The sequence below is a fragment of the Marmota marmota genome, unplaced genomic scaffold (genome assembly GCF_001458135.2).
Source record: "Marmota marmota marmota unplaced genomic scaffold, marMar, whole genome shotgun sequence".
In the NCBI taxonomy this organism is placed as follows: domain Eukaryota; kingdom Metazoa; phylum Chordata; class Mammalia; order Rodentia; family Sciuridae; genus Marmota; species Marmota marmota.
In genome coordinates, this window is record NW_025999977.1 from 29,002,938 (window position 1) to 29,027,530 (window position 24,593).

General features: G+C 36.8%; 1 protein-coding gene and 1 long non-coding RNA gene across 18 annotated transcripts in view; both read left to right on the plus strand.

Moving 5' to 3' along the window:
- Positions 1-24,593, plus strand: part of Slc8a1 (solute carrier family 8 member A1) — a 363,798-nt gene that overhangs the window by 204,305 nt on the left and 134,900 nt on the right. The gene's annotated exons all lie outside the window — the stretch shown is intronic.
- The window catches only part of LOC125617200, a 28,456-nt gene continuing 5,431 nt past the window's right edge, over positions 1,569-24,593 (plus strand). Inside the window, exons 1-2 of the long non-coding RNA XR_007348108.1 lie at positions 1,569-15,155; positions 23,665-23,681. This is a non-coding gene — a long non-coding RNA (uncharacterized LOC125617200). The remainder of the gene's footprint in view (positions 15,156-23,664; positions 23,682-24,593) is intronic.

Consider the following 24,593-nt stretch of genomic DNA (forward strand, 5'->3'; position numbering starts at 1 on the left):
ATGTGATTAGTGAACTCGATGATGTTGTAAAGGAAAGAGAGTCCATACTAGTTTCAGCATTACCAAACATTTCTCACAAGATGTAAAATAAATCATAAATAAAATGATGGAATAAATATAAAATACTGCCGGAAACTATCTAGCATGATAACAGCATAATTATTTTTTTTTCTGTCACTTTATTTTTTTTTATTGGTTGTTCAAAACATTATAAAGCTATTGACATATCATATTTCATACATTAGATTCAAGTTGGTTATGAACTCCCAATTTTACCCCAAATACAGATTGCAGAATCACATCGGTAACACATCCACATTTTTACATAATGGCATAATTAACTAAACAATTTAGTTCTTTATTTCATTAAAATTTTTAGCAGAGTTCTGTCTTTAATTTTGTTTTATTTAGTAAAAAGAGAAATAAAAAAAAACAGTCACAGGTAAGATTTAGGAAAATTGTATTACAAATGACAAAGTGAAAATTTTGACTTCAGCAGTTAAAATTTTACCCACGAGTACCTGATTTCTTAAAGGTCTTTTAGCATTCTATATAGAAGCAAATTTTGACCTTCTCTACTTTCCTTAAAGCACTATTTTGACTTTTATCCATTACATCATGAATCTTTTTATATTGCATATTTTGTTTCAACACACTGGCAGGAGGAATGATGGATGTCTTAAGTCCATAATAACTATTCCTACTGTTTCCACACATTAGCATACATTTGTGTAAAGAAAACATGCAATTTAGCATTTTTTTTTTTTAATTTTTTATTGTGGGTTGTTCAAAACATTACAAATTTCTTGACATATCATATTCCACACTTTGATTCAAGTGGGTTATGAACTCCCACCTTCACCCCATACACAGATTGCAGAATCACATCAGTTACACATCCATTGATTTACAAATTGCCATCCTAGTGTCTGTTGTGCTCCGCTGCCTTTCCCATCCTCCACCCTCCCCCCTCCCCACCTCTCCCCTCCCCTCCCCTCCTCTCTCTCTACCTCCTCCACTGTATAACCCTGAGGGTCTCCTTCCATTACCATGCAATTTCCCTTCTCTCTCCCTTTCCCTCCCACCTCTCATCCCTGTTAAATGTTAATCTTCTTCTCCTGCTCTTCGTCCCTACTCTGTTCTTAGTTACTCTCTTTATATCAAAGAAGACATTTGGCATTTGTTTTTTAGGGATTGGCTAGCTTCACTTAGCATAATCTGCTCTAATGCCATCCATTTCCCTGTAAATTCTATGATTTTGTCATTTTTTAATGCAGAGTAATACTCCATTGTGTATAAATGCGGTATAGCGATACCAGACTTCAAACTATACTACAGAGCAATAGTAACAAAAACAGCATGGTACTGGTACCAAAACAGGCGGGTGGACCAATGGTACAGAATAGAGGACACAGAAACCAATCCACAAAACTACAACTATCTTATATTTGATAAAGGGGCTAAAAGCATGCAATGGAGGAAGGATAGCATCTTCAACAAATGGTGCTGGGAAAACTGGAAATCCATATGCAACAAAATGAAACTGAACCCCTTTCTCTCGCCATGCAATTTAGCATTTACTTGCAATTTCAAATGTCCACTCATTGAAAATCATAGAGTAGTAATTAGAGAGTTTGAAGAATTCACCAACTGATTTTTTCACCTAAACAGTCAATAGGAAAAAAGTCAGAAAATGTTTTATAAAGTCAGAAAAGTTAATAAAATGTCATTTTAACTAAAAGTTTAATAGATCTCCTAAATGAGGCATAATACCCTCATGAAAAAGATATCAATTTGTTGGTATCATCCTGTCTCTCTCCCTTTAATAACTAGAAATTCTTCCCAGAAGGTAGTCAATAGCCTCTGCATATTTCAAGCAACTCTGAACAAAGTGATGTTCCAGGAAATTTTGAGATCTAGTCATTTTGCCCTTGGGATCTCCTACTTAAAGAAAAAATACCTGATGCACTTTTTAGCATTTTTTTTCTAGAATCACTTTTAATATTTTCCAGTTGCCACAGAGGGAATACTGATGTACATTGCATATCCAATCTGTCTAAATGGATTAAGATGAGTAGATTAAAACCTGTTCCTTATTTCTATGCTGACTCAATTATTATGTTATTTGTCCAAGAGTCAGGAGCAATAACAAGCTCTAGGCAGTTCTCAAATTCTCAGAACAGCACCAGGCCACCAAAAATGCCTTTCTCCTTTCCTCACCAGCACCCTTTCTCCGGTTCACATACAATACTAATTATGTTATATTTTCACCCAGATAATTGACCTCCACCTTCTGCTCACAACAGTAAGCTGTTGAAGAAGTAGCAAGAGAGAGGAATTTTCCCCTAAGCCTTAATGATTGCTGTCTCTAGACATAATGAATCCTAAATGTAAATTGTTTGTGAATGGGCTGAGAGTAAAGTGCCTGTGTTATTAATGACTTATTAAATTTACTTTAATTGATAGGATTAATAAATCTTATAACATTATCAGCACATAGGACTTAATAAAATCCAGTGTCAGTATCTCATGATTCACAGGTATCTCTGTACCTCATTTACTTCTTAATATCAAAATCTTCCAGTGGGATCTAATTGTGCCCTTTGTCATTCACCACATGATAGCTTTCATAGCATATCACTAAATAAATAAAACAAATATTAGCACACAAAGATAGAATTTCTTGTTTCAATAATGTTTATACATATTTTTAAAAATACACACTTTTAGAATTATAGTAGACACCAAATCATTGCAACTTCCATAATGATTTTTATATTCAATATGACATTAAATCCATTTTTGTTAAATAATTTATGTGTATCGATTCTTTGTAGTCATCATTTTTCTCCTCTTTATGCTACATATCTAAAGATATTTGGGAACAGTTTTAAACCTAAAGCTCTTTACTGTCCTCCCTCCACAATATAAATCATTCATACAGATTGTAAGTACATATGAATATAGACCATATTTTTAAATGGATTATTTAATAACACCTTTTAATTATTAGGGGAAAAAAGCTATGACCAGTAAGTAAAACACATTTTTAGTTGTTGCTTCTAGAGTGATGGTGGGAATGCATTTAATTTTATTTTAATAACACAAGAATTTACAATATTTTGTCATATAGAAATACAAAATTATAAAAGTTGGGAAGTTTTAAAAAGTAAAAACTAAAAGTCCACCTCAAGGTTTTGTTTGCAAATAAAAGGTGGCTGCTAGTTGGTTTTGGACAGATTGTTCAAGGCCTTCTTAGGCACTTATTTGTACATGTGTAGATATACAAACAGTGCTATTTTATTAGCACTGTATGTAGTTAGTTATTATACTACCTGCCTTTTTTCAATTTAAAACTATGTTCTAAATAGTTTGTCAATAAATATATAATAAAAATATAAGTCTACCACATTTTCAAACTGCCTGCATGTATTCAAACCTTACCTTAGCCACTCTGCTCACCCACAAGTTACTTCATCTTCAACAAAAACTGAAGATCGCCATTATGAAGACTGAGTTATTCTGTGAAAAGTGCCTAGAACAATTTCCAACAGATAGCAATCAATATATACATATGGGGAAAATCCCATTTGGGGGGGACATTTATTTCCAAATATTTTTTAATAAACAATGCTGCATTAGAAATCTTTATGCTTAGGAAACTTTGACCTTAGAAACTTTGACCTTAGAAAACTTTGCTTATGAAACTTGACCAGTGAGATAAACTCTTGGAAATAGAATTGCCTGATCACAGGGCTTGTATAAATAATCTCCTCCCAATTTTGACGATAAAGATGTCTTATTGCAGTTTGAAGTGAATAAGTGGCAAATGCTAGTTGGTTTCTCTCTTACTATTCAGTGCCTCATTTGAAAACTTAAATAGATTGCTATGGATTCTGTTGATTCCAACACCTTTTATATTCAAAACTCACTAAACCTACTACATAAACCTTCATGTAACTATCAAAAATGCCTTGACCACTATGCCAATCAATATAATATCTATATTCTGACTCAATAATTTTAAGAGTTTGACCTTTTCTCCTTTTTGATGACAGATACTATATAAATGGATATTCCTTAAAGAAGACTGTAAAGCCCCCTTCATCCATATGTCTGCGTATGTTAATAGCAGAAAATAAATCACTCACAAATAGTATTCAATTGAGAACTTCTTAGTTTCTTTGAAGAAAACATCAAGAACCTAGGTCACAAGCTTAATTGCTTTCTCTGCCCTTTGCTTAGCATCAATACAGGGATTTTTCTTGCACCTCCAAAGCCTTAATAAAGCTAGTTATTAAAAAGTCCCTGGTATTAAGGGGAGATGGCAATGTTAAATTTCCACCTGGACTAGGCTTCCATGGAGAAAATGTGACTTAAAATATGAATAATTGAAAATTTCCATGACTTGCACACAAACTCTAAAACTCCATGTTCAGATGAAGGTCTATTTAATTGAACACAGCAATATCAGTACAACTTTATTTAAAATCCAGGGCTATCATGGTCAGTTTTATTGCAGATCCTCCATTCACTCATTTGCTACTTACTTATTTCTAAACTTTTTTGATGTGACAAATTTTTATTTTGCTCCTACCACATTAGCATACATGTTCCCCACCTTTGTGAGGATTTCATGCCAGTAGGCGGCGACACAAATAAGAAAAGAAACAAACCAAAACTGCAAATGCAGATTATGAAATGATGCTATAGAAAGTTCAAAGAGTTCAGTAGAAGACTGAATAAGGAAGAGGGCCTGATTTAGTTTACGTGGTCAGGCAAATAAATAGCGGGGGACAAGCATTCCAGGCAGAAGAACAGTGTGCACAAGGATTTTATTGCAGTTTTTTTTAAAAAAATATAATGTACTCAAAGAAGGGATAGAAGGCCACTGGAACAAAATAAGGCAGAAGGTAAACCTGAATCAAGATGGAAAGACTCACAGGCCCTTCTCTAAAATTATTTATGCACTCTCAAAGTCAGTTGATACTAATTTTCACATGCTTATTCTCTCTGCCCCACCTGAGAAAATAGATGGTTTTATTAGAGAGGTAGGTAAGATAATAGGTAAAATAATAGAACATTCATTTTTATCTCCTGTTGGCACCATTCAGGGGCATAAATCCACTGGTCCAGCAGCCCTTGGCTCAGGATGATTTAACAAAAACAAATCTAAAAATACAGTGGTACAAGGGCCAGAGGTGTGACTTGTGGTAGAGGGCTTGCCTAGAAGGCTTGAGACACTGCGTTCCAATCATAGCAACACACACACACACACACACACACACACACTGGTGTGTTGAGAAAAGAACCATTATTTTCTGGAGTCAATTTACAGAAGGCTTCCAAGGTTTTATTGATTTAAAAGATCACAATCACTCCTCCGGGTACACTTCCCTCTATTAGGTCTTCTATCCACACCATATTGTAATTTGAAATGAGCCTTCCTGAGACAGGTCTGTCCCCATGATGGATAATCATGTCAATTGTGGCAGGTGGCCAAGTGGGTCTCCAGAGAAGTGCCTCTGGAAGCAGCTTTCCACAACAGCATCCCCTAAATGGAGACAAAGCCCGAAGTTCCATGGGAGGCTCCCTGCTTGTTTGGCAGTTTAATTGCCTAACCCTCCAAATTGCCATCAAATGATGATGCAGGGGAAATGAGGATGAGAAAAATAATGGATCAATGACTTGTTGGCAGTCGGCGTTTGAAAGCTCCTCTCGTGCACATCGAATCCCATGTAGAGAAGTTCTGAAGACATCTTTTGTCAATGCCCACATGCAAGCACATGCATCACGGAAAGAGCAAACCCTGTACATTGATCTCATTGGCTTCATTTGTCCTCTCTCTCTTCTTAATTCCTTTCCACTCTAGCACCTGTGAAACTCGACCTTTTACATGTGGCAGTATTAGAATAGACAACTAACCGTGTGGGGCTAGAAGTTAATGTGATATTAGATCTCTGGCAAATGTTGATCAGAGAGGTGTTTTAACCTCTTTGCATCTTGTAAGATTTTTTAAATGAGCTGGTAGGTGCTGAAAAAGGTAAAGGTGACTTTTCCAATAATTAGGATATTGTGACTGAGTATGACTTGCGCTTCTCAGTAAAAATTAAGAATGAATCTATTTTAACTCATTTTATGGAGATAGGATTTTCAAAAGTTTGTATTAACTGAAATATCCAGTGAACAAAATACATTAACATAAAATAATTAAGAGATTGTCGAAGAACATGGGAGTTATTTAAGTATTTGAGGATATGGTGCTTTCAGAGGCAATTCAAGTAGCACTTCTCTTGAGTGACAGGTGGGCAGACTCAGGCATGAAGCATTTTCAAAATGTGAATTCCCATTATGCCATTTATAGAAGTGTACTCCTATGTCCACAAACCCTGGAGGCAGCTCCTTCTTATTCTCCTCTTTCTCCTCTTCCAACTTCTCCTTCCCCTCCTCCTCCTCCTTCTCCTTCTTCATTGAATTGAACCCAGGTGTTCTCTACCACTGAGCTACATCCAGCCCTTTCCCTTTTATTCTGAGACAAGGCCTTACTAAGTTGCCCAGGCTAGCTTCGAACTTTCAATCCTCCTGCCTCAGCATCCTGGATAGCTGGGATTATATGTGTGCACCTTCACCACATCTGGAAAACCCTGGCTTTTGTAAGAAAAGCTTATCATAGTGACTTATGTGCGCATAGGGGTGAGTCATAGTGTGCAAGTGTTTCATCAAGAAAGGAACCCAAGAGCCCTGGGTGACTTCTAGAATGCAAGCAGAAAGACTTATCTTCCTGTCACTGATGCACCACCTTTGCTTTTCTTTCCTTTAATTTTTATTTATTTATTTTTATTGAACACAGAAAGTAATATATGAAGTCATAGAATTATATGAATGTCTTTAATCAGCTCTTAAAGGCACTGATTTAACAGTTGGACACTTTTTTGCATTCAACAGTGGCTTTACATTTTAGGTTGGCAAGTTTATTTGAGAAAACATTTCCAAAAAGTAAGAACACAAAATTTCTACTCTTCTGACTCTTCTTAGAAAACTGGTGAATAAGAAAGACTGAAGTTGCCTTCATCTAGTTCCCTTATAAATAAAACTGTAATGCCCACTTGACACTCACTGTAGGGGCCAATCCTGATATTTAGTGGATATGAACTTTACCTGTTGTAGATAACATTGATTTTTTATGTCTGGAAACTATACCAGCTGCTGCCATGTTTCTGTCACAGACACAAACCATAGAGAAAATTTCTGGTCAGATTTTTTTCATCATAGTTGCCAGAGAAGTCAATTAGCTTAACCAAATTGCTTGGAGCTTTTTGTATTTTTTAACTAGAGTGTATCAAAAGACAGGAAAATACCTATCTATATGGACTTAAAGGTCCATATAGAATATTCATATAGGATTTTGAAAATCTGTGAGGATAAAGTTGTTAAGACACATCATTAGATAATAATGGGATTTCATGAGTCCTTCAAATCCAGCTAACTATGTATAAAATTATGTATGGCAACAAAAATACTTTGTTTTCTTATTTCAAAATAAGGCACTGTTTTTTTTTAAGAGAACTTATTTTCTTTTGCTATAATTCATTTATTTTTGAGCACTTAACAAAGACTCTGGTGGACAGTTAAATAGGAAAATGAGAAAGCAGCAAGATCATTCAGGAAATAAGTTATTATATATCCGGCCATGATTTTGCCACAATCTTTTTTTTTGGATAGTTTATCTGTATCAATAGAAGAAGATAAAGTAATTGTGCAAACTATGCAGGGTACATACACCTTAACATCCAATGTCATTTCCACCTTTTGTGAGAATAAATGCTGTAGATAGGTCAAAGAGGAGGAATAGATTTGCCTAAACTAAGGTAAAAGCAGAGAAAACTTTAAAAATATATATAAGCAGCAGAAGCTGGATGCTGTGTTGCATGAATGTAGTCAGTCCCAGCTACTTGGGAGGATGAGGCAGAAGGATCTCCTGAGTCCACAAGTTCTGAGACCAGCCTAGGAAACATAGCAAGACCTCATCTCTAAGTAAATAAATAAATAAACAGAAAACTTTCTGGCTGTAAAAAAAGCAGCAGTCCTTTGCCTTTCACACCACATTCCTTGTTCATTAACTTACAGTGTCCTTGACTTAACAGAGCTAAACCGTCCAGCTAGCAGTCAAACTTGAGACCAGATCATCAGCAAAAACCTCTCCTTCCCTCTCTCCGATTCTCACCAAATGGTTCCATATTATCCCAAATTCACCTTTTATTTCTCCAGCAGAACACTTGCTTCAGAATTCTCCTAGCACCAACTACTTACCTATATACATTTCTCTTCTCTCCTACCTTCTTACTCAAACCCCATCTGTCAGCCAATTGGATCACTTCTTTTTATTTTTAATTTTTACACTATTTTTTTTTAATTTCCATGTTGCCTTTCCAAGGAATAAGTGTATGTGTTATTAGGCTGCAAAATAAGGCATACTGGTGAGAAAGTTTGGGAAGGCACTTTTGGATTCCCTCACAAGGCCCAAATGGGAAATACTATTTGTGACTTGAAAAGGGAAAATTATGCCCTTTGCATAGTAACATAAGCTATGCTAATGAATTTTCTAAGCAAATCATTCTTGCAGAGTTTAACTGTATTTTCTATGAAAACCAGGATTTGGTTCATTACCTAGTTTTTAAATTCTTTTGTGGTATATGTCCTTGCACTTTCTTCAAAGGCAAAAAAAATGATATTGCTTAAAGATTTTATACTCATTTGCGTGGGGGAAAAAAAGAATCCATCATTGTATTTCAACATTAAATTGAGCCCTGAAACAATGTTTTTACAAAACATTCAGTATTTTCCAGTCAAGAGATAGTCAAGTAATAGAGGCATCTTAGAAGCAAAATATATTTTGAGGTTCCGTGAAGAATGAAAGAGTGTTGTTCACTTTAGCCTGATGGTGTACTGGTAAAATACTGCCCCCTCCATCCTTTTCCACATCCAAAGTGTAGCATTTGCCAATGTCCATGAAGAAAATACTACATGAACAATTTCAAGTTACCAACATTTGGTCACTGAATACAGATCTGGGGAGGTATACGCCCAATTGAGTCTCACACCCTGGCATAAAGCACAGTTATTTACACTGAGAGTTATCCTCAGCTCAGGCATTTCATCTGTGGTGGAAGTGGAGGAGAGGAGGCAGGAACAAAGGGAGATTTTGCCATGTCTCAGCCAACAAGAAAATCCCACACCACAGGGGCTGTGCTAAAGCCAGGTCTCCCCACCGTGGAACTCCTGTCATTTCTTTTCTCCTTTAGCTGTGCACACATTTCTTTTGAAGGCTATTGTAAAATCCTAATCTTTGTTTGTTTTTGTTTTTGTTTTTTATTGATCAGTGATTAGCTTTCCTAAAATGTAGTTCTGTTCTATAAAAACAAAGCAGATGAGAAGTTCACTTTAAAATTTCATATCATGTGTAGGAAGTCTTAGGAACAATTTTTTCTGGGGTTTTGGTTTGTTTATTTTCTGGATGAAAATGTATGAAAACACTATCAGGAATCCAAACCTCATGCAGGTTGATGAGCAGGACACTACGGGTCGCCTGAAGCACTGCATAGGGTCTGGCAGTCTGCAGGAGGGTGGTGCAGGTGCAGAGGAGGGCAGCAGAAGGGGAAGCAGAGGTGGTTTCTAAGCCAAAGGACAGGAACTGATTCCACATTAAAATTCACTTTTCTTTTTCTTTTTGCTTTAGGCCACCTTACATTCATTAGTTTCATGGCCTGTGTGTGCCCCTCCCCTTTCCAGAATCCCCGCAGGAGCCCCATCAGCTCTATAGCTTGGCAGGGCAGAGTGGTGTCAGTGATGAGCAGTGGAGCCAGCGGGAAATTACCTTCTGTTTCCATTCTTCTTCTCTGCCCTGTAGAACTAGCCAGGAGTTAAAGAAGCACAGGGAAGTCAGAGCTGAAAAGTAAATGAATTTGCCTAGAGCCACCATAGCTAGTAAATGACAGCGTTCCTTTTTGAATCCATGGTTTAGCTACCTCCTGATAACTGGATCTTTACCACTGCACTGTTCTTCTCCATGTAGAATAAGAAAGTGCCTGGCTTAGAGTCTCATTGAGAGTTCATGCAGAACAGCTGGGAGGAGAGAAGATAAAATTATATTTTCCCACTGACCAGGATGAGTCTTGATTATCAGTGCCTGCAGAGCCCCATGACAGTTTCCCATCCTCAAGTCCCCATCTCTCCTCCTCCCCTGTTCCTCACTCCAACCTTCACAACTCTGTCTTGCTGTTATAGTAATTAGGAGCTAAGACTCACCCTTGTGACTACAACTCTCTCTCTCTCTCTCTCTTCTCTCTCTCTCTCTCTCTCTCTCTCTCTCTCTCTCTCTCTCACACACACACACACACACACACACACACACACACACACCCCTCACTATTTCCCTGCAGGCCTAACAGAGACTCAGTAATAGGACTGCTTTTCTGCAGGAAGCTTTTGGGCAAGTGTATCTCTGGCATCCCAGATATTGTTCTGGTTAGAACAATAAAATATCATGAATTTGTTTCGTTCAGTCTATGATTGAAAGCCATTATGGATAATGCAAGTTTTTGTAAGTGTTGAACTCCTATTACATGTCTGCGAACATGTACAGACTGTTATCAACTGATATTTTGGAAACACAACCATTTTGGAAGCTCTTAGCTTTCGATGTCTTACCCAGCCTCTGAATTTTTCACCTAAGATGTCTTGTACTGCTCTATAATTATTATACTTGTATTTGTCTTTTCTAGTTGGCTAGATACCACAATATCACATATTATACTTTTGTCTCAAATTGGTTTTGCTCAATAAATATTATTTGCTGACCAACTATAAACATGGTAAGACTTATCTATTTTAGTATCTTCTACCGTAAAAACAAGATTTGGAAGCTCAGTAAAACATCATTTATCAAGCTGAAAATTGTTTACGATTCCCTTTAGAAAGTAGGGAGACTTGAAGACCTATTAACTCCTCTAGAAGAGTTCAGAGATCACTTATAAACCCTTCCAGGGACTCCTTGAAGTGTGACTCCTTGGCTCAAATTGCAGTCAAATGGCCTGAAGGCATGACTCCAGTCTGCCTGTGGTTGTATCAGCTTTCTCTTGAAAGTGCAAGAAAAAAACACATGTGCAGAGCTGGCTCAACCATAAGCTTGGTCAGACTAATTAAACACATATGACTTATGAGGCAACCTGATCTGTGGAGCACTGGCATCATCAGTTGCTCCATGGCCACATGGTAGTCCTTGGTTGTTTGATTTCAACTGAAAGTTACTTTCAGAATGGTTCTGATAATATGTGTGCATGTGAATACAGTTGTCCTTCTTGGCTCAGGACTATGCAGAGAATTATCAGTGGCACAGAAACAAAGTTGTCTGGCTCATTAGACTGGCCCTTAGCACAATTGCCTTGGAACTTAATTTTCTCACTTTACAGCTCAGTCATCAAAGATGAAATCAGGTCTTTCCTATTGAACATCAAAGGCTGCTCCCCAAGGAGTTCATTGTCCACAAAAACCTTTAAAACTCAATAATTGATTTTTAAAGAAAGCTCTTGCAGTAGTCTTTACATAAGCATGTATCCAGTATAGTTACATCTAAAAATATATGCACTTGAGACAATGGCAACCTAGCAGAGCTGCCCTTATGTCTGTGATCTGTTCTGAAATTGCTGCTTAGATTATAGTGTGGAAGCTTGGGTCAGAAACAGATCAATAAAAGATTTCCTCCTGTGAGTCTGGGTTTACTCCTCTCTTTGAAGATAAAATTGGGGTGGAAAAAATGGAGTAAAAGTGTCCACTTTCAGAAACTGCAAAAGGCACCACGGTAGGCTATTCATTCACTCCTTGGACAGGTGTCTTTTGCCTGGTATTGCCCATGATGTATCAGACACTGTTCTAGGAGAGCAGGGAAGCAGCCCAGAGATCTGACCTCTCGGAAACACTTTTACTGGTTCTAAGATTTTTCTTCAGTGGATTTTCTTAGTATTACTCATGTTTCAAACATTATTTTGGCAGTTGTTCTCCAAACAGAAGACCACATGAAGAACCTCAGGCAAACTAGTCTGTTGTTAAACATCATGAGAGGAAAAAAAAGAAAAAAGAAACAAGCAAAAAGTAAAAAATTCCATCCGTAATATGTTATTTTTTGAGGTACAAGGACCAGTGTGATTGATTTTTCATTTCTATTTCAATTGACTGGATTTACAAGTTATTTTGTTGGAAAAACCTCATTATCAAAGTCCAGTGAAGAGAAATGAACAAAACCAGAACCCCTGCAGGTGTCCTTACCTTGTATGAACAAAATTATTTACTTTGTTTAACCAAGAGAGCAATTATTTAACTTGGCACACAAGGCTCAGAAGAAAAGCCAAATTATCCCTGGTGTAAACACGGCTGTCTTCCCCTGTCGGTGATAGCGGGCCATTCCGTTGGTGTCATTCCCTAGGCTTGGGTGAATTACATCAGCATTAGTAGGATAATGTAAATAAAGCTTAGTTTTTAGGTCAATTGTTATTATATTTTATTTGAGAGAGATAATGTGAAAAAAAAAAACAGGATGTATTTTAAAAACAAACAACAAATCCAATTAGAAACTGGTTTCCCTAACTCAGCCTTATGGTCTATGATGCCATTCTTTTTACAAAGTATTGTTGAGTATTACAGCTTAAGAAAAGTCAGAGAAGATGCATGCTGTATGGTTAAAACATGTTGGCTTTGGAATTGAACCCAAGTTCAAGTTCCATCATATCTCAAGAAGCTATAAACTTCCTGTTTCCATTTCTTCATTTGTAAAATGGAAACAATAATAATCAATCCATGGAGTTGTTGATAGGGCCTTAGTAAGTATCTACTGAAGGAAAAAATGCTATAATCTTTCTGTTCCTGGAATCCGGTTGAGGATTTTTCAAAAATGAGTTTGTGAGAGGTTGTCTTCTATATCTTTTTAAAAATTTTTCTTTGTTATACATGGACACAAAATCTTTTGTTTATTTATTTTTATGTGGTGCTGAGGATTGAACCCAGTGCTTCACATATGCAAGGCATGTGCTCTGTCACTGAGCCATAACCCCATCCCTGTCTTCTATATCTTATAAGGTGGCTTATAATTATATAAGAACTGAGGAAGCCCAGGGCACACCCAGAAAACCATCCAGATGAACAAGAAAGAAGCGCTCTCATTCCTGGGGGTACAGGGATCAGCCCCTTTCACCCCTGAAGAAGTGGAGACAGTATCCTCCACTGCTCAGTTGCATAAACCAGCTATTATCCTGGATGAGCAACTGTTTGCAAGACTGACACTTGCAAACCAAACTTCATGAGACAGGAGACTGAGGGAGAAAACTGCACTATACCATTTTGAATTAGGGCAGAGCAACAAAATATGAGAAAGAATGTGAGAGAAAAAATATATATATACTTTTTCTCCAAAGTTTTCAATGTGCATTATAAATATAATGCACCAATTAAAAATAAATCACCAATAAAATATATGATATTTATATTGCAAATTATATAGGGAAATATATTAGCATATTACATTTTGGAAACATGTGAGCAATAAGATTCATATACAGGAATTAATACTGATGGAAAATTACAAATTATCCTTCTAAGGAGATATATAAAACTATTTTCATAATTCCATATATTTATAGAATTATTCTATAATATGTCCAAGACTATTGCTTCTCCTAAGCCATTAGAACTGTATAATAATTACAATTCTGTTTTCTCTGGTCTTTACCAAAGTCCGTGGTGAACAGCCATACAGCTCTACTTTAAAAAAAAAAATGGTGGAGGTTGATTGGTGTGCCAAACCATTGACTATTCCAGTTATTCTGCCTGATCATGTTTTTCAATTCTCAAAACTTTCATCATCAGTGAAAGTCTAATTCTGTTCTATCTTCAGTGTCAAATTACTGGGAAGGTTGTTAAAGGTATAGTAGGCATTTAGATTCTTCTAGAGAATGAAGTTGTTTAGCAAGTGGCCAAAAGGACAGCTGAGGTGAAGCTCAGATTTAGAACATAGGAGCTCTGTCTTTGATATTGTTACCATCTGGGTACAAGAAAAAAAAAATGAAGCGACATTTATTTTCCCTCTTTGGGTTCTGTCTTTATTTTTTTTTTCTTTTATGATTTTTGGAAAGGACTAGCACAAAGACAGTATGACAAAAGTGTAAATCTTGCTCTATGCTATTGGCAGCTGATGGCTCTTATATAGGCGTCTTTGAGAGAGAGGCTCAGAACAAATACCTTTAAAGTGGTCCCTCATGAACCATCTTGGTCTTTACACTCTCCAAATAACTGTTTATTATTCTCTAAGTAATTGCTTGTCAAAGATCCATATGTGTTTGCCATGTGCCTAACTTGTTTTTCAGATTTATGGAAAAATCAGATAATAGGTGTCAGGCTTTTAAAATGACATCAGTACAAAGGAATGAGAAGTCATGAAATCTCTGGAGACACTGCCTTTACTTTACTTTCACTTTCCCATCTTCTCTTTCCCTTTAGGATAAAGATAGGAAAAAGTGTAGTTTTGTATTTTGTTTTGTTGAAACATAAGGACCAGTTGGTATACTATCATGTTATAACCTCAATGACTCCTCAATTATTTTGGAATCTAGTATAATAGTTAACTTAATAAAGTAAAATTAGCAATTGATTTTTTTAAAAAAGATATTTTTGAAAAATAAGTGCTGGTGAAAGAAAGAAAACTAATGAAATCAAATCATTTCAGGGAGAATCTCAATGAGATGGTATCATTTAGGCATGCACAGACCATTGCTTACAGATTAAAAAAAAAGAAGAAGAAGAAGAAGAAAAGAAAGAAAAAAAATTGATGAACTCGCTGCAGCTTCTCCAAGACTCCTTGGGAGCTAGGGACATGGGAAGGCCTATGGAAAGGGTATCTGCAATTGTTGGACTCATAATGGATCAAGGTTTAGATACTTTTAATAGCTGTTCTGTGTTACTGGACAGAACTTACACAGAGAAGATGATAATTTTTATGAAAATTTCTACCAATTAATTCCAGCCAGAATGGGATCCCACCTGCCCCCACTCCCCACAAAGCTATAGCATGCTTTTCTTTTGGTGTTAGATGGAACTGAGCAAAGACGTGTGTGAAAATGAAACATGTTATCTTACTTAGCATAGCTGTTGATGGAAGGAAGTTCTCTTGAGAGCGAAGTCTTTTTAATTTCAATTTTTATTTTTAATCTTTGGTAATAATAATGTTATCAGTCTGTAAGTGCCTGAGTACATGGGTGAATGTAATTATGCAGACTTCAAAACTGGACATTCTTTGCATCAGTAAGTGTTGTGCATGTTCCCAACGGGATGCTCAATGTCCTGGGTACAGAGATGTAGAAGATGTGATCTTAACCCTCTGCTGAGCATAAAAAGAGACTTTATTTGAAACACTTGTTCTTTTCATTGTGGTTTGAATCTAGGTCTAGAAAGCTGATTACTGGAGCTTATCCCAGATCAGAAATTACTCCCTGCTAGTACTCTAGTCTAAAGGATTTCAAGAGTGCTTTCTCTTCAGATTTTGTTAAATTTCCCAGCATGCCTCTGAATTAGGTAAGGAATTTAAATGTCCAAGGAGATGAAAAAAATTTTAAAAAATGGGAAAAGTAGCATTTGATATTTTACAACATTCTATTATTTTACTATTAGGAGAGTGGGCTAAAGTTGATGTGTCCACTACAGTCACAAAAGCTGTGATCCTAATTAGAATAAGATATATAACATGCTTGTATAAATGTAAAAAATCGATTCTACTGTCATGTGTAACTAAAAGAACCAATTAAAAAACAAACAAACAAACAACAACAAAAACAACAAAAAACTATGCTCTTCTTTTGGAAAAGCCAGATTGAAAGGACAGAGCCAGGAGTTGATGAATTGTCATCACATGTATTTAGAGAAATAAACAGACACTTATGAGTCACCAATTGTGAGTATCAGATTAGGATAAACCCTGGGGAGGGGGATACGTTCTTCCTCCCAAAATTCAAATGAAGACAAAGCCCCCAAAAGTACCAGGATCACTTATCCTGAGGATCAAGGACCATTTACCTTTAATTAACATCATTAGCTGATTCCATCTACAGAAATATCCTGGAGAACTGGTATCAAAATAATCCCCACTCTTTGTTCTACTTCTTTAAAAAGAAATCACTTGGAAATGACAGGTCTTCCTTTCCAGAAATTTCCAACTCCCGTAGACATAAACCTTCCCTTTGTACATGGACTTAAGGGAGGATAGCCCCTGTTCCTGCTCCATGGTGAAAGGTTAACTCCTTCTTCAGAGTGACTTTCACGCATGCTGGCTGGGACTCCTAGGTCAGGAGACAGAGCTCACAAGCCCTGGCTGATGTGACTCCCCACTTTGTAGCTATTCTTGGAGAGGGGCCTGCATAGAGTTGGCCTTTGAGACTTTCCCCTGTTTATAGCACTTTTTCAACTCAAGCACTGATGCTTTTTTTGTTCTTACTGCCCTTTCCAGAAACTGTGCAAAAGGGAAAACAGTTCCCATTCCTCATTCCAGCCATGCCATCCAAAAGCACATTTCTCAGACCCTTTTTTCACATGACCACAGAAATGTCTTGGGGGATGAGATTATTTGAAAAGACTAAATGGCTTCTCCTTCCCCATCCCTGGGAATTGGACCACATTTGCAAAACACAACAGGCTCTGCTGATGGCTGAGCGGTGTGGTGAGTGCTTCTGTGTGGTATATATTTCACAGGTGCTTCTTGTGCAGTCTCAACAATAATTCATTTGTTCATTTCCTACAACCTGTTCAGGCAAGTCATCAGTGCAAGACAAAATTTCCCTGAAATGGTTGGTCTGCACTCACTGTCTCCTCAATTTACTCCTATACTTTTCTCCATGACAAAGTTAATTGCATCACATTTTTAACTGTGATGTGTGACTTCCTGGCCTGTCTGAGGGCCCTGAAGGTGGGGATTAAATCATTTATTTCAGCCTTCCCAGGACCTGAAAGTCACTCTGCTTCAAAGGAAAGTATGAATAAATGAATGATTTCATTAAGCATGATGGTGTTGCAACTAGCCTGCTTATCAGAGTTTCATGATTGAAGGCAAATGTGATATTTGTGTATTTTGGCCACCAGATTTTTTACCTCAAAAAAAAAGTAGTTCTCTAAAAATGGAATACATATTTCCATCTACTCATGTGAAAAAATTTTCTGTGGGGCCTTTCAGAAATGGTTTTTTTGTTATTTTTCCATTATAACAGATGTTTTTTTCCTGTGACTATGAATGGTGAAATGAACTTTCAGGACTTTTAAGGAAGAGAGAATAACTTTCTGTTTTCTAGAGTCTATTTTGTCAGGTTTTATTATCATTAGTTAGATTCTTTTATGATGGCAGACATTTGTGTTTCAGTCAAGTTTATATTGTCAGTATTCATGTCTGCTTTTACAATCCAGAGAACGGCCTTAAAAAGTTATGACTACTATCTAAAAAATGAGTTTTAAGTTCCTTATTGTTCTCATGTAATATCTCAATATGGCATTCAGTGTTTTCCATTGCTTGCAATTCAAAAATGCCTTAGTCTCTTAAAAAAATGGTCCTATGAAATTATCATGTGGTATATATGGTGTACCATATATAGATGCAATTGTATGTTAATCACAATTTAAAAAATCTAAATGGAAAAAGAGGTGGCGAATTTGAATAGTGCTTTCTCTGTGCCTGACATAAATCTAGTGTTTTACAAATAAGAACTTTTTAAACCCTTACAACAATCTTATGATGCAATTATTATTATCTCTATTTTATAGACAAGGGAAACAAAATAATAAATATGTTAATGTAGAAGAACTGAAGAATAAAATTGAAGACTAATAACAAATGCACAAAACAGAAGACTAGAGACCTAGAGATTTTTAGTGAAGTCTGCACACCGAAGGAGACAGGTTAGAGCCAAAGAGTAAAACAAAACCACAATTTACCAATGTTCAGCCTAGCAACAGATTTTACTTTGTGTGCCAGTATACTTGACAAGGCTGATACTGGAATAGGATTTCCATTGCATACTTGGTAAGAGATGTGTCAAGCCCTATCAAACATGGAATCAGATATAGCACCTCCAAAATCATGTCCATGTGCAATAGAAGTTGGTTAGTTTTCCCTAAAGCATTTTGCTTTAGTCTTCAATGACAACAGTAGGAATTAGCCCATAGAGTTTCAGGTGCCACAATGCCCCAAATTAATGTCAGATGGATTGCTTCTCCTGACACTGCTGAAGTTAATATTTCCCTGAACCTAGTTATTCTCTTTCTGGCACTTGCTTTATTCTATTTCAGAGCCATTTTCTGTTTCACCAGTATTTGAATAAGTCCCTTGTTTTAAATCCTGTGTTATAATTCATTGTTAAATTGTCCAAGTGCCCTACCACTGATCGAATGCTGTGAGGCTTCAATGTAGTATAAGGGAGCCAGAAAATTGCTAGTTGAAGGAAAAGCTGTCTAAATGAGAGTGATATTAATAGCAGTCCCAGGAGGATCAGCTCCTGGCCTCTCCGTGATTTTGGGGCACAAAGAGGCAACAGCTGTAAACCGCTCATAAATAGCTGTGGACCACACATTTCAAACTGTCTACATCAATGGGAAAACAGTTTTGATTCTTAAAATTACAGACTTGAACCAGGGTTTTGGCCTTGTAAAATAATCAAGCTGTCACATCTTAAAAATCTGAGATCAAATTTAAAATTCCATGGCTCTGGAGTAACCATTAAGACCCAAACCAACCAATGTTCAAGCATCTGGGCTTTGAAGACAAGTGAAACATTTTAGGATAAATCATTATAAAATAAGGGAAAACAAGCAGTAAAAAAGGATTATTTATTAAATTTAACAAGTTTTTTTATGAGTTCGTATGTCAAGTGAGGGATTCTGTTTCCTTATTCTGGCTTTAGTAAGATAATAGCAGCAAGATATATAGAAAGAAAAGAGATGAAAGACCATCTTGTCTTAAATCATACTCCGTCCATGTATGCCTCATAAGAAAAAAATCTGCAACTCTCTCTTTCCAACACCACAGAGTATTGCTTTGCCCACATTTAGCATCAGATACTTCTTTTGCACATGTGAATGAATAAAATACACAATGTTACTCATCTTGTGATGCGTTTATTTTCACAGGTACAAGTAAAAATTGAGTAATAGATAACAAGTAAAATTGTAAACATTCTATATTTTTGAAAGATAGGTATCAGTGATTGGATAAATAAGATTTTTAAAAACAAAAATCTATTGAATCATTTCAAGAGACACTGATATACCTACAGATTACCTGGCTAAATCCTAGCTCTGTTATTTAAACTGAGGTAATTTACTTTGCCTTTCCGTGCCTTGGTTTCCCTCTCTGTACAGAAGGAACAGTAATGTATCTAGCTTATGAAGTTGGTGTTAGAATTAAATACATTAGTGCGATGTTTTTATGTCCTTCTATATATTTATTGTCATTGTTCTTTTTATTTATCCATACAATCAAATAATAAGTATCATGGATTTATATTGTAGCTGTTATTTATTGTTTATGGTATTTCAGAGAATGTGTTAAGTATCTTGTGGTCATTATTTCATTTAAATTTTTGACAACCTTACAAGGTTGCCACTATTACTGTTCTTATTTTAAATATGAGAAACTGCAGGCACAGAGAGGGTAAGTAACTTGCCAGAGTGACAAAACTAGCAAATGATAGATTCAGAGTATACAATACATGCTGTTATTATAGGGACAGACCATTTTAATATTATCACCTTCAGTCATTGTGCCTCATACCTATATTCCTGCAACAAGGTTCCATTATCAATGTTTAGTTTACATGTGACGTTATTTTTAGTTGAATTGCTGCATAGAATCTTGTCGTCCTTCTATGTAGACTTTCTAACCTGGGTCTTTTGCTCAAGGTATTCTTTCTAAGTTGAAACACCACAAAAGATAAAGGTTACCCCATAAAATTTAAGTTAAGCATTGTCAGTGTCTAGAAAAACACTTGCAATATAAATAATTTTAACCATGGATAATGCCCAGCATAGATCTTAAAATGCAGAAACAAAATTTTTCTTACAGTCTGAAATGAAAATGTCCAATAAAAACAATGCCCTGCTTAAAAATCATCTTGAAAGATTAAAGAAATGATTGTTTCCTTAACAGTCAATAAAGTAAGACAAAGAAAGAAGAACATTGTTCTTCACTGCCATTTAGTCCCTGAGTATTGCTTTGATGGCTGAGTCGATCCTTTAAACCACAGTTTTCATGAAAAAGTAATGAGCTGGGCATCTTCACTCTGTTGGCTAGAGAATAATGCATAAAAGAACATTCTCTGAAATGAAGAAAATGTACCAACTGTGTTTAAGGTTCTTTTATTTATACCCATTGTTCTTCTTAAACCTTGAAGGTTTGAATAGGAACAGCATGTCAGTTTGTCTCCTCCATCAGTCACCACACACTGACATAACCAATTTCCCTTATAGAGACCTCCATTTAAGAAACATATAGGTGCAAAGAGACCCCAATGAAGATCAAGTAGTGAATCTGATATTCCTGCCTTGGCTCCATAACAGCTGGCAGAACAGAAATGAAGGTGAAGTAGCTGTTAATCAGCTGTCAAATTTGCCAATCATAAAATCACCACAAGCAAATGGGGAACCTGATAGCACCGTGGTGTGTTCAGGGACTCAGCTCCCAAACCTTGAACAGGAAAGCATCACACAGAGAATTTTGTGAGTATTCCACTCTCCTTGGATTTCCATGCAGGGTGACCTCCCTGCAGAGCCCTTAGACTCACGAGCCTGCATTGCGTTATTGCTCTCCTTTCTTTGAGTATTTTCAATTGACAGAGCACATAATTATCCCATATGATTCTCACAACAGCCCCACTATCTAGACAGGACCAGGATCATTATCTTCATTTGAAAACCAGGAAAGCTCAGGCTACAGAGGATTATGGAGTTAGTTAGTCCAGGTACCTGAATGCTAAGTAAAAGAAAAAGACCTCAAACCCAGAGTTTCTGGCTTTAAATCCATGCTCCTTCCATACAATCACCAGTGTTCATGAAAGCAAGCCCTATTCTAAACAGGACAGAATGTGTTGCTTTTGGGGATTTTACCTTTAAATTTTTCTCTGCAGGTAGACAATGAGTCATTTGTAAAAGCTAATGCACTTAATTAAGGTTTGAGTGGCACTTGTAGCCAACAGCTAACTCTGTGGATCCTTAAAATAAAATTGTTCTCTCTTTTGATCAGAAAATAAATTTGAGTCTCATGGCCTCTCTGCCCTGTAGGTACCTCATGGTCATAATTACTTACCTTCAATGGTATATTCAGACTCCTTATCATTTATCCATACTACAGTTGCACACTCTAGAGAAAATTAATAATTTCTTCAACTTTATTTTAAAGTGCTTTCATTACAAAACATGAGCATATAATCTCTGTTTTATTTATTTAAAATAAGGTAAAATTGAAAAAGTTAACCATTTGTCAATTAATACTAATTTGATTAACCTTTGTTTAAATAAGAAGGCTTTAAATAAGAAGGCTTCAACTTTGATGTACTTTTGCAGTAGAGAAAGAAATGGATTTGTATTTTCATAGTCTGTGTACTGCATGTGGAAAATGGACACTTTGTGCCATTATACTTTCATATCTCTACATGGCTTCAGTTTAATGGTATATAGGGAAAGACTGAAAGGGTGACGCATGACACTGCTTCAACGTGTGTCCATTTACAGAGAGACCTTCTAATGAGCTAGCCTCCATTTCTAACTACCAGATTTTAAGTAGGAACATTTTGAGTTTTTATGAGTCCCCTGCAATAAGCAGGAACAGACTGCAGCCCTGGGAGATATAGGGCACCCCCCTTCTCCAACAACAAAAAAAAAATAGAAAAGAAAGAAAGAAAATAGGATGTCCTCTTCATGCTCTTTCTGGCCAAGGCTGGAAACTGACAACCATTCTCAACAAATAAAACACGCTAACCATGATTTCTTCTTTCTCCTCCTTGTTGTACAAGTGCCCCTTAGTAAATGGCTTTGGTAATTCACTCTATCCTGAGGCATTAAACCAGAGAGAAGAAAAGTTCAGACCCATTTAGAATTGCCATGGTGTCATTTAACAACCCTGTTTAGTTAATTACTGGGGACTGAGCCTCATTTTCAAAACAGAGAGAGGTATGGGTTTCAATATTAAATGCCCTTGTAATAGCTGATCAATAGCATTCAATTTTAGACATTCTATAATGAACTTTCAGGTTTTCCATATTGTTTATTCTTCAAGTAAAGCCCATGGCATCAAGCTTCATTCCTCCTCACTCATGAAGGAATAGGATTGTGTAGCTTCCTCTTGGATGATCCATTGATGGGAAGCATCTCCTTAGATTTCTTAATTATTCAGAGTATTTGGAATGTGTACTTCTTCCCACATACCAGTATAATATAATCCAAACCAACTCTGCATAACACAGCCCATAATTTACAAAGCACATGTGTCAATGCTCCAAATCTGGTTTGCCATTATTTAGGGAGACAGAGTGAGTTTAAAGTTGAATTAACCCAGGTTAAGTTAGAACCATTTAGTTAGCATATGATCTCTAAATAAAATGTAGAATTGCAAGCATAATAGCAAACGTGAAGTAAAAAAATGTTAAAAGGGTATTGCCTAAAGCACTGCCACCTGGGATGCAGCTGGGAAATAGAATTGAGTGACTATTCTAAATTGGCCAATGCTGAGATAGTAGGACTTTCTGGATTATGGCCAGGTCTTCAAAGATACATTCCTTTGCAGTGAATTCTCTGTATTGTTGGTGGCAGGGTGTCTTCTGACCACATAATTGAGATCTTCTGTTAACCTAGGGGCCACCTTTTAAGGAGATTTCATCTTCACAAATGAATTCATATGCACCAAAGAGGAAGCATCCATGATTGGAGGAAGGAGGGAATGGTGAGAAGAGAACCTGTTTACTCCCTTATCTACTTCTCATCATGGCCATCAGCAACAAACAGAAACCTTCCAAACTGATGGTGCTGTTGTTTCAGGCACAGGGCTCTTTTATGAATCTAGCCTGCAAGTTTGAGACATACATATATGGGAGCATTGAAGAAGCATTAGAATATGACTCAGATGAAAGGGCATGAGCCAGAATGATGAAGATGATAGTGAAAGTGACAGAGGATTTTAGAAAACTGGACTGAATTCCTTAAAGGAAATTCAGGGTCCTGGAAAGATAGCTGCAGGCGAGAGCCTCACTCCCTCCCCTAGCTCTTCTCTTCTCTGGCATCTTTGAGCTTCTGGAGATCTCCCTCGTCACCTTTTCTTACCGCATGTGAAAGGCAGAATATTGCCTTTCCCCATAAGATATCAAATGACTTAGCGAAGGGGACTTTGCAGATATAATTAAGTTAAGGTCTGGGATGGGGAAATCCACCTGGATTTTCTAGCAAGTTCAATCTAATCACTTGGGTCCTCAAAAGTAGAGCACAGAGTCAAGAAAGATGTGACTATGGAAGAAGGACCAGAAAGCTGCACTGTTACTGGCTTTGAAAACAGAAGGGCCCATGAGCCAAGGAGTGTGGGTGAATTCTAGAGGGTGAAAGAGGGAAGGAAGTGGGTTGTACTCTAGAGCACCCAGAAAGGAACACAACCTTGCAACACCTTGACTTCCGCCTAGTAAGACCTGTGTTGCAATTCTGTTCTACAGAACTGTAATATTATAACCATGCATTATTTTAAGCAGCTAAGTTGTGGGAAATGAATACAATGGTACTCTCCGAATCCATCTCCCTCTATAGAGCTCTTGGCATCACTATGGATCTGAAGATCAGGATAGAGAGTCACTAAGCCTGAGATGGAGAAATTGAAAGTTCCTGGCGGAAAATAATGGGCTTTGGGTTTTCTCACAAACACCCCTCCTGTGCCTCAGAATAGTATAGTTTACATGGGTGCTGGCTTGAGGACTTAGTGAGGATTTTATATAGTTGCCCATTATAGACTAGGAATTTTGATGATCTTGGTTAATTAGGGTGCTAATAAAAGGCAAATGGTGCCAAATGTGCCATTTATCCTTCTATGCTTCATGCCCCAGGAGGCTTCAGTTCTCTCTCTTTTCATCCTCTGCTTAGTTGGTGCTAAAAAAACAGAAGCTGTCAAATGACCCATGAGATGTAACTGGAAAGCAGCACAGAAATTTGAGTGGCAAAGAGTACAGGCTGCTGAGCACAGAAGCCGCCTCTCTGTTAAGTCTTCATGCTCTGTTGTAGTTCATAGCTCCCTCCTCCAAGATCTCAGAGACTCAGGCCCAGGCTGAGCTTGATAAGTCCTCTTATTGCTTTCAAATTCTTTACACAGTTCTTTAACTTCTCTTGTAATGAAGAAAAAACCCTGAATTGACAGACTAAGTGAAGTTCTCAGAAACAGGGGTAAGTTCTCAAAGCCACTTTTGCTCACTACCTTTTTTTTTCTTTTTTTTTTTTTTTTTTTAANGGAAATGGAAGGAGACCCTCAGAGTTATACAAAAGTACATACA